The sequence below is a fragment of the Triplophysa rosa genome, linkage group LG16 (assembly GCF_024868665.1).
Source record: "Triplophysa rosa linkage group LG16, Trosa_1v2, whole genome shotgun sequence".
Taxonomy (NCBI): Eukaryota; Metazoa; Chordata; class Actinopteri; order Cypriniformes; family Nemacheilidae; genus Triplophysa; species Triplophysa rosa.
Genome location: NC_079905.1, coordinates 17537411 through 17549504, shown reverse-complemented (window position 1 = coordinate 17549504; position 12094 = coordinate 17537411).

Below are 12094 nucleotides of genomic sequence, written 5' to 3'. Positions count from 1 at the left end.
ATTAATTAAAGCATCAATTTTAACCAGAGCTTTTGTTATATAAGAGGGAATCATATTCAAGCGAACATTCTGTAAGTGTAAGAACTGAAAACGCCTTGTTACTGAAATTACAACTGTTTTTGACACCGTGCCCACTGCCCAGTGAACGCCAGGTACTGGAATGCACCTATCTGTCATAGATAGGTTGAACACCGCCTCCACAGAAGAATATCAGCGACTACTTCTCTAGCCCCGCCCACTGGTTCGCGCATGACAGTACTGAAGTAACACAAGTTGTGCGGAACCAGATAGAGTGAGCAAGCAATAAACATGCCGTTGAATATCGCAACACAGTCGCTGCATAACCTTCCTTCGGATTCCGACATTAGTAATGTGTGGTTGAAGTTTATTTTTAAAGACGTTCCAGCTCACATGGGTAAAACATTGAGCGTTTGTTCGCTTCATTTCACCGCGGATTCCTTTGTGAACAAGGCACAAGTCGATGATGGATTTGCGGAGAGACTAAAATTAAAAAGCAGTGCTGTGCCGTCAATATTGGATCCGATAGGAATGGCGCCACAATCTTATGTGAGTAAAACATTTTTGTACTATGCGTCACTATTGCTTTGTTAGAGATCGCTTGATATGCCCTGATAGCCCTATTCACACGGGATTAGTATTACCTGGGGACCTCTAGTCATTTGTAATAATTTAGAGGTTGTCCGTGATCTCAATCCCGGGCAAATCGGCCATGTCTGTAATTTGTAAAGTAAAAATTCCCCCACAAATTGTCTACCATATTTTGACAAACACCGAGGTCCTGTGATAATATTAGTCCTGTGCGAATCGGCATCTCTGTGATTTGGCGGGCTCATATATATCATTTTTCAAGGTTTGATCCACCGTTTGGTGAATAATGGAGGCTGTTTTGAAGTGTTTTGATATTATTTCGGGTGCTGGGTCATATCCATACCTACCAACACTGTCGTTTTGGTCGGGAGTCTCCCGTTTGTTTATTTATCATGGAAACTCTCGTAACATTTGAGACCCGCGATCGCGGTGATCTTTTGTCCGGTTCGCGATCACGGGTCTCAAATGCTGACAGGTACGGTCATATATCATTAAACACCATACAACTATAGGCTATACAAACTATACGCAAAGCCTTGCCATCACATCCAGGAAATAAGTCAGTCAATTTGAGTAAAATCACAGGTTTCACTTATCCCGTGCAAATGCGCCACATGAAATACAGATGTGGGGAGGTAATTTCTAAATCACATGAGGTCCCCAGATAATACTAATCCCCTGTGAATAGGGCAAATGTAACCTAACGTCGCGTGTCTAACCAAATTCACAGAAGGCTCTAACTAAGTTTACTATGCAAACTGCTGTCCAATCATAGCAGTGGGCGTTTACTTCCAAGTCTTCAATGCGGCAAGCCCATTATAACCGAGCATTTGTTGAGCCAGCCTCAAAACCCGTGTAGAAAATAGCCTGTTACTTATTGATTTTGATGTTTTTTAATGTAAAAACTACGCAAACGTCATAATCAAGGCCAATTCACGACACCTTTAAAGGCCCAGGTTTAAAGGCCTTCACATAACAGACTTCTCTGTCATGTACAATATCATTTAAGCAATTAAATTATTTTGGGGAGAAATGCAGGCAAATTATACAATTTGATGAGAAATCATATTCATAGCCTGAAGTAGGCCTATAAGATGATGTGTTGTGTTTTTTTTATAAGCTGCAGTGAAAATAATGTCACGCTGTACCATACAGCTGCTGTGGTAAACACTCTGAGGTAATTAAATATATCTTGTTCTTATCTGCTGGTGTTACCAGTCAGTTCAGACTGTAACAGAGTCCAATGCGAGCACAATTTCCATTTCATTTGTCGAAGCAAGATCTTGCCCGAAATTCAAGCACACACGAGCTGAAAACTTTGACAATGAATCATGTGCTTTCTTTCCCGGTAAGCCATCATGCGCTTATACAATAAACTTTTACAAAGGTGACAAATGAACCTTGCTAAGTGACCCTACAAAGGAAGAACGCTCCGATAACCTTCGGTTTGTTTATCTTTAACAACTTCCAGTTGTTCCACTCAATTAGTCCATATAGATTAGAGATAAAAGCAATCTGTCTCACTGCTCATTGGGAGTTATCGGACAGCGCTGTTTGTACTTCACACTCCAGCGTGATGCCGTAGTTCGGTTTCACCACGTTACATTGATATGCCAATGTATCATCTCAAGGTGAGGTGAGTGCATCATCTGTCTTTCTAAATCTCTTTGATCCTCCTCCTAGGTTTCTCACGAATGCTTTCCCCCTCCTCTCTCTCTTTCTCTCTCTGTGATGGGTAATAGCTCAGAAAATCAGAAAAGGAGCAGGTTTAAAGGCCTTCACAGCAGTTTATCAGTCACTCTTCAAAGATGGACTCTCAGTACATCTCACATTTCACATGTACAGTATATTGAACCAGTGACAACATTATAATAATATTATTATTTTCCTGCTCTAGAAATGTATTTCAACACTTTTACTATATTAAAGTGTTTCATAACGACAGTGTATTATTCGTGGCAGGCCAGTAGTTGAAAATGCATTTAAAGAAACGCGTAATATGCATGTGTATGACGTCACCACTGTCACCGTCACCGTTTTATAAACTTTTTAGTCCCCTGAAATGCCACTGAACGGATAAATGAATATATAAAACCAACCTGAACTCACAGGAATTCGTAACTATTTTACACGGTGGCTAATTCGTATGAACTCATACATTGTGAATTGTACAAAAACGTACGATTACTAGAAAAAAGCAATACTGAAGCCCCGCCTCTAACCCTAACGTCACTGGTGCGAAAGCAAATTGTACTCAAATGTACGAATGATATTGGACAAATTCATATGAATTGGCCAGAATTAACCACCTAGTAAAATGCATTTTTTAAAGTTTTTTTCAACTTTTAGTTGAAAACGGTGTGTGAAGTGAGACAGGTGAGACGTCTTTTCCTAGCATGGAGATGCAGTTGAGAAATTGAAGAGTTTTATTTTCTAACCAGTGGGAAAACTGACAGAATTTTAAGTTGAACAATTATGTAAGTGAGCTGTAGTGATCCAAACAGCCATTAATCATTACGCCATTAACCAACACACTCACAAACATAGAAACAAAGGCTCGGAACAAAAAGAAGAAACAAAGCAGTTATTATTGAATCCATGTTAGACAATGCATATTGTGTATGACACAGAATTGACACTGCACCCTTGTTTGTTTTGTGTCGTTGTGTTCTCATGAAAATATAATACCACTCTTTGGACATGATACCATAGTATTCTGTGAAGTATCGCAAAGTTGTGTCTAAATACAAAAGTACACGAATACAATAATCACCATGTTACTCTTTTGTAAATGATATCGACTTGACTTGACTGCATTCATTGAATTACTTCTATGTTGTAATGCCTTATATTGGATATCAACTGATCGCAACAGCCAAATCATTTTTCCTGGCAAATATAAAATCTAACAGACCTTTGGTATTTCCTGTTTGTTGTGGTGATAAGTGTTTGTGTTTTACGACCTTTTCCTATTTGGGCTTAATATGCTGAGATGATTATTATATAACTACTGTATATGGATTTCCCTCCAATTTGCAAACACAGTGGCGCTATCAGAACACTGTTCTGTTTGTATGAGCTCCTCAACCAGCTCAACACATCAATATTGGCTTATCAAACAATGATTGTAAGGGCGGGACAATGTAATTTGACTGGCCAATGGCAGAACCTAAAATTCAGATGAGAATCAGATGAGAAGAATCATATATTGACTAAATATATTTAAAACGGTTTCTTTCTCCTACTCCGATTCGCAACTGAAAGCTTGAAATAATGACTTATATTTTGAGCTGTGAGGTCACATTTCGTTAGAAATGTCAGGTTGACATCATTTGACTTAAAAAATGGAAACGTGTCTTTTCTTTAGAATTACAAGGTTCTGACTTATTGTTTTATCAAAATTGAGTTATTCACGTATATTCTGTGACAACTTTTTTACATTATGTGATGTTTTTTCTTTATGTTGTCAAAGCTCATTCACTCAAAACTGCTCAGAATTATCTTATCTTATTCCAGGGCGACGATAAAAGTAACCTGCAATTTTGTGTTTCAATCAGAGATGGCGATAGAGCGGCAAAAGTTACGGAGTGCAGCATGAATAAATAGGGTTCAAATTTTCTAAATCAAAATAAATGAACGTAAACAAACCACTTTTGGAGACCTTTGGGAAGTAGCTAAGGAATTTATATGCATCTGACAAACGACGATCAGCCTAATGGCAGGATAAAGCAGAATTTAAGGATGACTTGAGTACTTTGAAGCATGGTTGATTCCAGCCGCTGAAGCATCAGGGGTCTCTTAATTAGCCTGTTAATCAGCTGTTTTGCATGAGAGAGACTAAAGCTGTTCGACATAAAAGAGTCGGCCGTTAAATTGCATCACAGAAGGAGGCACAATTAAATAAATAATAAACATTTTTCCGTGGTAGGAGAGACCAGAGCCCAAGTTTCAGAAAACAGACAAACAGACACAGAGAGGAAAAAGTGAAAATAGGACCTATGAGACCTTCTGAAAAAAAAAACGCAATGCAGGTAGACAGTAATGAAGTTTTGGTTAGTGACAGTATAGGGGTAAGTGTGTTGTTTTCTCTGAGGCTAACAAATACTAATCATTATCTCATTAACCTAGTAACCTATAACAGCAGGAGACATACAGTAAACAGTATACTGTTTTCTCAACAGCAACTGGGTTTCAATCCAATTGTGACGCTAATTTCACAATGTTACATGCAAATGCAATCCCTGAGAAGTGAATACAACATTAATAGTGCTTATTCCAAAAACGTGTAATCACATGAGGTGAATTGTATTATTTGGTAGGGTGACATCAGTAACTACAATGGAAACACATTTACCGCATACATAAATCAGAGCGCTAATCAAGGGACTAGAACATTATAAATAATCTGGGATGTGCAAGTTTTGCATATACAGAAAATTAGAAAATGGCTCTGTTTTGTGATGCTAGTACAGATTGCACACTTCACCTTTAAGGCTGTAAACAAAATAAAATAAGGTGTTAAAGACAGAAGTGAAGTGCGTGTTAAAAGGATTTATGGTTGAAGGCTTCTGAAAATACTTTTGGCATGGGAAATATGATTAGCTTGTTCGATGTGTTAACTTTTAATGGAACAATAATTGGATGCATGTGTTTACCGTTGATGGCTGGCACTCACAGAGTCCAGTCCAAATGGCTTTCTGTTGTGAAAGTGTTCTGGAATTTATACTGGCCACATTAGGGAACTCAGTTTGATGAAATATGCAAAACTTTTCTTTGTTCTTGGGACAACTCCCTAAGGCATGGTACAAAAGTCATTAAGTTAAATCTCAGGGGAAAGTGTTACATAACCAGAGATTATGGGAAAATCAATGCCTAACTCTTACAGAAAATTGACGGTGGTTCTACTGTACAATTATTGTAGTGTTTGTTGAATGATTATTGTTATGTCCTCTTGTAATAAAATTCTTGTAGAAAATTAATGTAGAAAAAATTATTTAGCCATGCAAACTTACACTGTGAAAAAATCCTGTTAAAAAACAGAAAAAAATCCCCCTCAAAAGGTTTTCTTTGTTTTTCTGTAAATGTTTGATGTTTTTTTTTAACCGTATTTAAAAAATAGACTGTACAAAGAGACAAAGAAAGCTGGGGCGCCAGACATATACCGTAAAAATAACACACTGTAAAACTTTGCTGTAATTTTGCATCAGTTTTGCCTGTAACTTACTGTACTTTGATTACTATATTTTCCTATTAGTACTGTTTACTGTTTGAGTTCAACTTTACTTTAATCAGAATTAAAAAACTAGAAGAGACTGGCCTCATTACAGGCATTCTGTCTTTGTTTTGTTTTCTAGTAAAAATATTTAAAACTTCATAAATTACAATACATTTATATAACAAGAAAAGTAGCCTAAATATATTTAGTATTGTTTACATGAAAAAAAATTAAGAACTAGGAAAGTTTATGTTTAAAACAAAATTGTAAATTAAATCTACAGTAAGTTACTTGCAAACCTGCTGCAAAACTACAGCAAAGTTTTACAGTGCTGTTTTTTTCTGGTAAAATGATATGTTTTTCCCTGTTTTTCTAGTAAATTTGCAGTCATTTTCTGTAATTTGAAGTTTGTTGAGCGTATTTAAAAAATACGTGAAAAATCTGTAAATAAAACAGTTTTTTGACATTTTGATCTAAGATAATAACAGTTAAAACTGTCAAATTTCAGGTTTTTACAGTGTAACCTTGTGGTGTATGGAGGACTAAACCTGCAAAAATTATAAATATATAAATGTATAAATAAATAAATATATAAACGAATAAATGTAATAATATGAAAATAAATAAAGGAATGAATGGTTTGATAAAACAAAATAATTCGTTTTAGCTATTATTGATCTTAGCTTTAACTTTTTTTTCATTTTTTAAATTAATTTATTATTTTTTGTGTCCATTTTTTATTATTTTTTATTATTATTATTATTTTTAGATTATTTTATTTATCTTTCCTTTTATTTTTTACATTTATACGTTTATTTATTTTTATATTTATTTATTATCGCATGTATTTATTTCCACTTTTATTTATTTATTCTTGAATTTATTCAATGAAAAGACACAGAACATACTATTAATCTACCCAACCAGAACGGATGATAACCAAGTCGCATCTAACTTCGCAAACTAGCTAATGTCTTGACTTGTTTTGGACTAACGTCACGTCACTCACTGATCGTTTGCTTCGTGTATAACGTTAAGTAACTATGTCGGGCGCACAATTAGCTAGAGAGTTACAGCATTTAGCCAATGAAGTCGATAGCCATGCATCAAATGACTGTGTGTCATTCAGATTAGATGCATTTATTGGGGATTTATTACAGATTGACGGCGAGATAAATGACAAAATTCTTCAAAATCTGTGCGAGTCAGGGGGTGCTAAGGTGGTGACCAAGTTCCGGTTTCCGGTTTTGTGTTCCACTGAAAGAGTCACATAAAAATTTCGACTGACATGAGGGTAAATAAATGATGACAGAATTTGTATTTTTGTGTGAACTACTCCTGTAAAAGAAAGGCTTTTTCATGTTAAATCTTTTTCTTAAGCCAATAGCTCTGATATGAGTTCTTATAAAGCTTGTTATTTTAACACATGAATCAAAACAAACTGCTACCCCAGGATCATGGTTCTTTATTGATTTAATAAGCTTCTCACTCTTCTCTCTCTCTGTCTTTTGTTAGGTACCTCTGCAGCCTGGACAGTCATTCAAGTTCACAGTCCTGGAGACTTTGGACCGCATTAAAGAAGAATTTCAGTTCCTCCAGGCACAGTACCACAGGTGAGCTCTTATGTGCCGATTTACTGATCTCAGCATGTGGAAAGGTTTTGATTATTTATGAATCTCTGCCCACAGGCTAATAACTGGCTGGATGTGTGTTGAATTAATGTTACTGTAAGGTAATACAGCAGTGTGACACTGTGATATCAACATTGTGAGGTGCATTTGAAGGCGCAATCACTCTGTTACGGTGAATAAATTGCTGGAGGGCGATTAAGTCGCTGTACTAAAATTGGTATTATTAGTATTAAAAATATCAGTTTTATTAGTATAGTATTTCTTCAACACTGTTCGACTTTGCTGCGTTAGGTAAAGCCACCATGATGTTGACTTGGTTTCTAAATGGTTGATGGCATTGAATTTTTTCGACGACTGAAATATTAATTATATAATAATTAGTTATGTTATATTACATAATGAATACTTCATTTTAAAACAAGTAAAAAGTACTACTACTATACAACCATATATATATATATATATATATATATATATAAAATAAATAATACAAATTTATTTTGAAATATTTTTAATAAAACAATATAATTAGACAACAAATGCAATTAAAACATTTGACACATATACGACTAAAATGTACCGATGTGATCACAATTTTATTCTTTTGTAGTCTGAAACTGGAGTGTGAGAAGCTGGCCAGCGAGAAGACCGAAATGCAGAGGCACTACATCATGGTGAGTTCAGTCGACCTCTTCATTTTTATATCTGCCCGCGCTTCAATAAACCTCCACCCTGGCATGCAAGAATGCTCGCATTGAAAAACGCGAAAGGGGTCTCGTGCTTGATTTCACGTTACGGGGTGTTTGGTTAACCTGAGGACACGCCAGCGGGATGGAGGTTGATGGAGACTACAACGTGAGAGGAAAGGTATGTGCGAGGCAGAAAGAGAGATGTGGATGGAAATGGCTACGGAGAGAAACAAAGATCGAGAGAGGACACAAGCACAGACTTGTAAATAATGAGGGGGAACAGTGATTCTGTGCTCTCAGTGAGCGGATAGCCCAGAAGGCTATATTTAGCCCGCTAGAACTGTCATGTACACTAGGACTTGTTTCAACAGCATGCGTTTATAGTTTAACACATTTTTCTCTCCCTGCTCTTTAATGCCCTAGACAGACTGCACGTTTTTTTTGTCTTTGTTTAGCGAATGATTTATTGTTGATGTGCATGAAATACTTTTGAGAGCTCATTTGAAATGGTGTGATTCAATTCTTATGGCGGTCTTATTTTCTATTAGTTTTGATTTATTCAGTGGTCACTATTGTACCAATTTTGTATTATTTGTGCAGTTGCATGATGGGAAATTTGCAATCCAGTATTGAAAGGAAAGGACACTATAACCCTTTTTTCTTAATTTGTCTTTTTTTCTTAATTGTCCATCAGAATTTAGACCATGAACACTGAGCATTTTACATTGAATAAAGTGAATCATTATTTTTGCAATGCCATTTTGCCACACTTTAAATATAATGAACCGACATCTGCTGCAAGATGTCGATGTGTTTTAAGAGTTGGTGTTTAGGAATTCCTTATGTTACGTGTGCGTGTTAGTCATCCTGATGTAGGCATTTCATTGTTCATTGTTCCCCTGAGTACGGTTGAGACCAAGGATGAAAAGATGTCTCGACTTAACATAAAAATGATCTGTCTGATTTAAACTGATGCACTCTGCTCTACTAAAAAACATTACTTCCACAGATTGCCTTCTCGCCTACAGTGAGAGAGAGAGAGAGAGAGAGAGAGAGAGAGAGAGAGAGAGAGAGAGAGAGAGAGAGAGAGAGAGAGAGAGAGAGAGAGAGAGAGAGAGAGAGAGNTGGAGAGGAGGAGAGAAGAGAGAGAGAGAGAGAGAGAGAGAGAGAGAGAGAGAGAGAGAGAGAGAGAGATCTGCAGCGAAGAGAAAAGGGGAGCGCGAGATATAGTTGATTCAAACACAGCAGTACCGAAAAAGAGGAGGGGCAGATGAAGGCTGATAGAGAAGATGAAGAGGAGGTGAGCCGACAGAGTGAGTGAGTTTAAAGAGACAGTCGGCCATGAATATAAGGTCAGAGATGATAGAAACAGATTTAAGAGATAGAGAAAAGGAGATGAAAACTGGAAGGTGGGAAAGATAAGACACATTAGAAAATAATGAGTCCTGTGTAGGATCTTTTTAGAAAATATGTATTCGCTTAAACACACTTTCAAGGAAATGAAATACACGGTGTATAGTAGATGTACTGTATCTGTCACCGTAGAATTGTTGATAACGTTCTGTAAAAAAAGAAATGACTTACTTACGGGTTATTTCAGCTAGAAAGAAAGTCATTCAAACTAGCACTTCCTATTCCATATTCTGTTCATGGGTTAGATCTTTCTTCATTTCATGATGAAGGCATGTCATTGTGACCTTCATGTAACAAAATCTGAAATATGTATTTTTATATAAATATCCAACCCGTGTGACATTAAAGTGCACGTAGATGAAGACACCCTGGTGTACTCCTCCATAAACTTAATGGCCTGAGTCAGATGTGTGTGACTGAAAGTAAGACCCTGTCCACACTAATGCGCATTGCTTTGAAAACACACCTTTTTCTCTCCGTTTTTGCCTTCTGTCCATCTTTTCTGTCCACGGAAATGACGCTTTTTTAAAATGCTCTCCAGAGCACCTTGCGGTGCAAACGTTTGTCCGTTTAGGGCTACTGTAGAAACAACATTGAGAATTCCATTTAAGGTGTATGTAGATAGATAGCTCATTCTAAGGTAATTAAAACATGGTGCTTCATTATGTAAGGTATTTATACACCTCTGAAGACAGAAGGACTTTTCACACTGCGCTTAACCCCAGGTTATCTTCATTCTAAACCCTGCTTTTAACCCCAGGTAAACGAACGTTTCACACTTGTAATTTTGAAGCGGGGGTTATCCCCGTATTTTTGACCCGGGGTTATGAAACCCTGCTTCGAAGCAGGGTTAGCACCGCTTTTGCAAGGTTAACCCTGCATTGTGGTGCCAAACGTGTGCAGTGTGCAACGAAGCGGGGGTAGAATGATAGGACCAGACGCTTGGCAACGGACACCCAATCAAAAACTGAACAGCGCTTACCTCATTTCACAAGCTGTGCACAGTCACAGAAACTCTGTGCGCTGTGTAAACAATCCTTTGCGTTTTTTATTTATTTGAGTCATTTACGTCTTAAACGAGTCTTAAAACAGTCAAAAATGGATTTGCGAGGCGTCTTTTTTTCCCAGTAGCGGTATTCGGTTATTTAAAGTGACCATGCACTATTTTTATTCAGTCATTTTGACACTGCAGTATTTATCCAATCATTTAGATTTTAGAATAACCTGGGGTTAACGATTTCAAGTGTGAAAAGCCCCCTATAGTTATGTATTATATTATATTGTGTTATATTGCATTTCTGTCATTAGATCCTCCTAAATATCACACACAGCCCCTTTAAGAGATTTTACACCTTGGCTTTACACCCGAACAAATATTTCAATTTGATCTCTTTGTGTACTAGGAGAATATATTGAGATATTACACATTAACATAAGAACAAATGGGAGATTTTGTCATAGCAATGTTTTACATAATATATTTGTTTGTTGTATTTTGGTTAATGGTATTCCTTTGCAGAAAATGATCATCTTGATAATTGTTACCTAATTACTTGTGGTTTGTATTCAGTTTGAAATCGTGTTTGATGAAATGGCATTCTGTAATTTGCTTCACCTATAATTGGGTTTGATATAAATTGGCAGACTGTGAATCATTGCTCCGGTTTGGAGTGCGGCCGATTCCGCATCCGCAATTTCTCCCTGTCTGTCAGGAAATTTGCCAGGTAACTAGTAATTCAGTATCGGATTTAAGATGAGCCAGAAACAGAGCTGACACTAATAGCCTTTGTGGCTGACGTATAATGTCACTTTAATATCAGTCTCGAGGAAATGTAATAAGATTTATGATTCAGCTCTTTAGGCGCTATTAAAGCAAATACATAAGTTCAATCTGTCATATAAATGTCGCTTTATTAGATGCCAGCAGCCCTTCAAAACCTGTTTATGACTCTTCTGTGGAACATGAGAGAAGATATTTTGAAAAATGTCTCCGTGGTTTGTTTCCATACAATGGAAGTCAATGGGGGACAGTGTTGTTTGGTTACCAACGTTCTTCAAAATATCTTTTTTTGTGTGTTCAGCAGATGAAATAGTCATACAGGTTTGGAATGACGCGAGGGTCCTGCATGCACAGGATATCTATATAGATTTAGGTAAGAGTCCAACTACTCGGTGGGATATGTGTACAAGAACCGTATGGCAAACAACTGCCGGGTTGAAGAAGGGGACACCTAGTACAGTTCGCCCCTCGTTAGATGGGCTAGGATTAATATACGCATGCACACACGCTCGCAGCGAATGTGGCAGGAGGAGAAGCTTTGTTGAGCCTCCGCAGTGCTGAGCCACGCTACATCCGCCACATGCCGTGCGCAATCTGCTCCAGACAACATGCATTCAAGGATTACGCGCACATACACACACATCCGTGATGTAGAATAAGAATGCAGTGAGATTGAGAATGAGAAACGGCGACACGGATATTATATGATTAAAATGCGTCACAGGCCGCTGATATCCAGAATAACAACACAATCGCA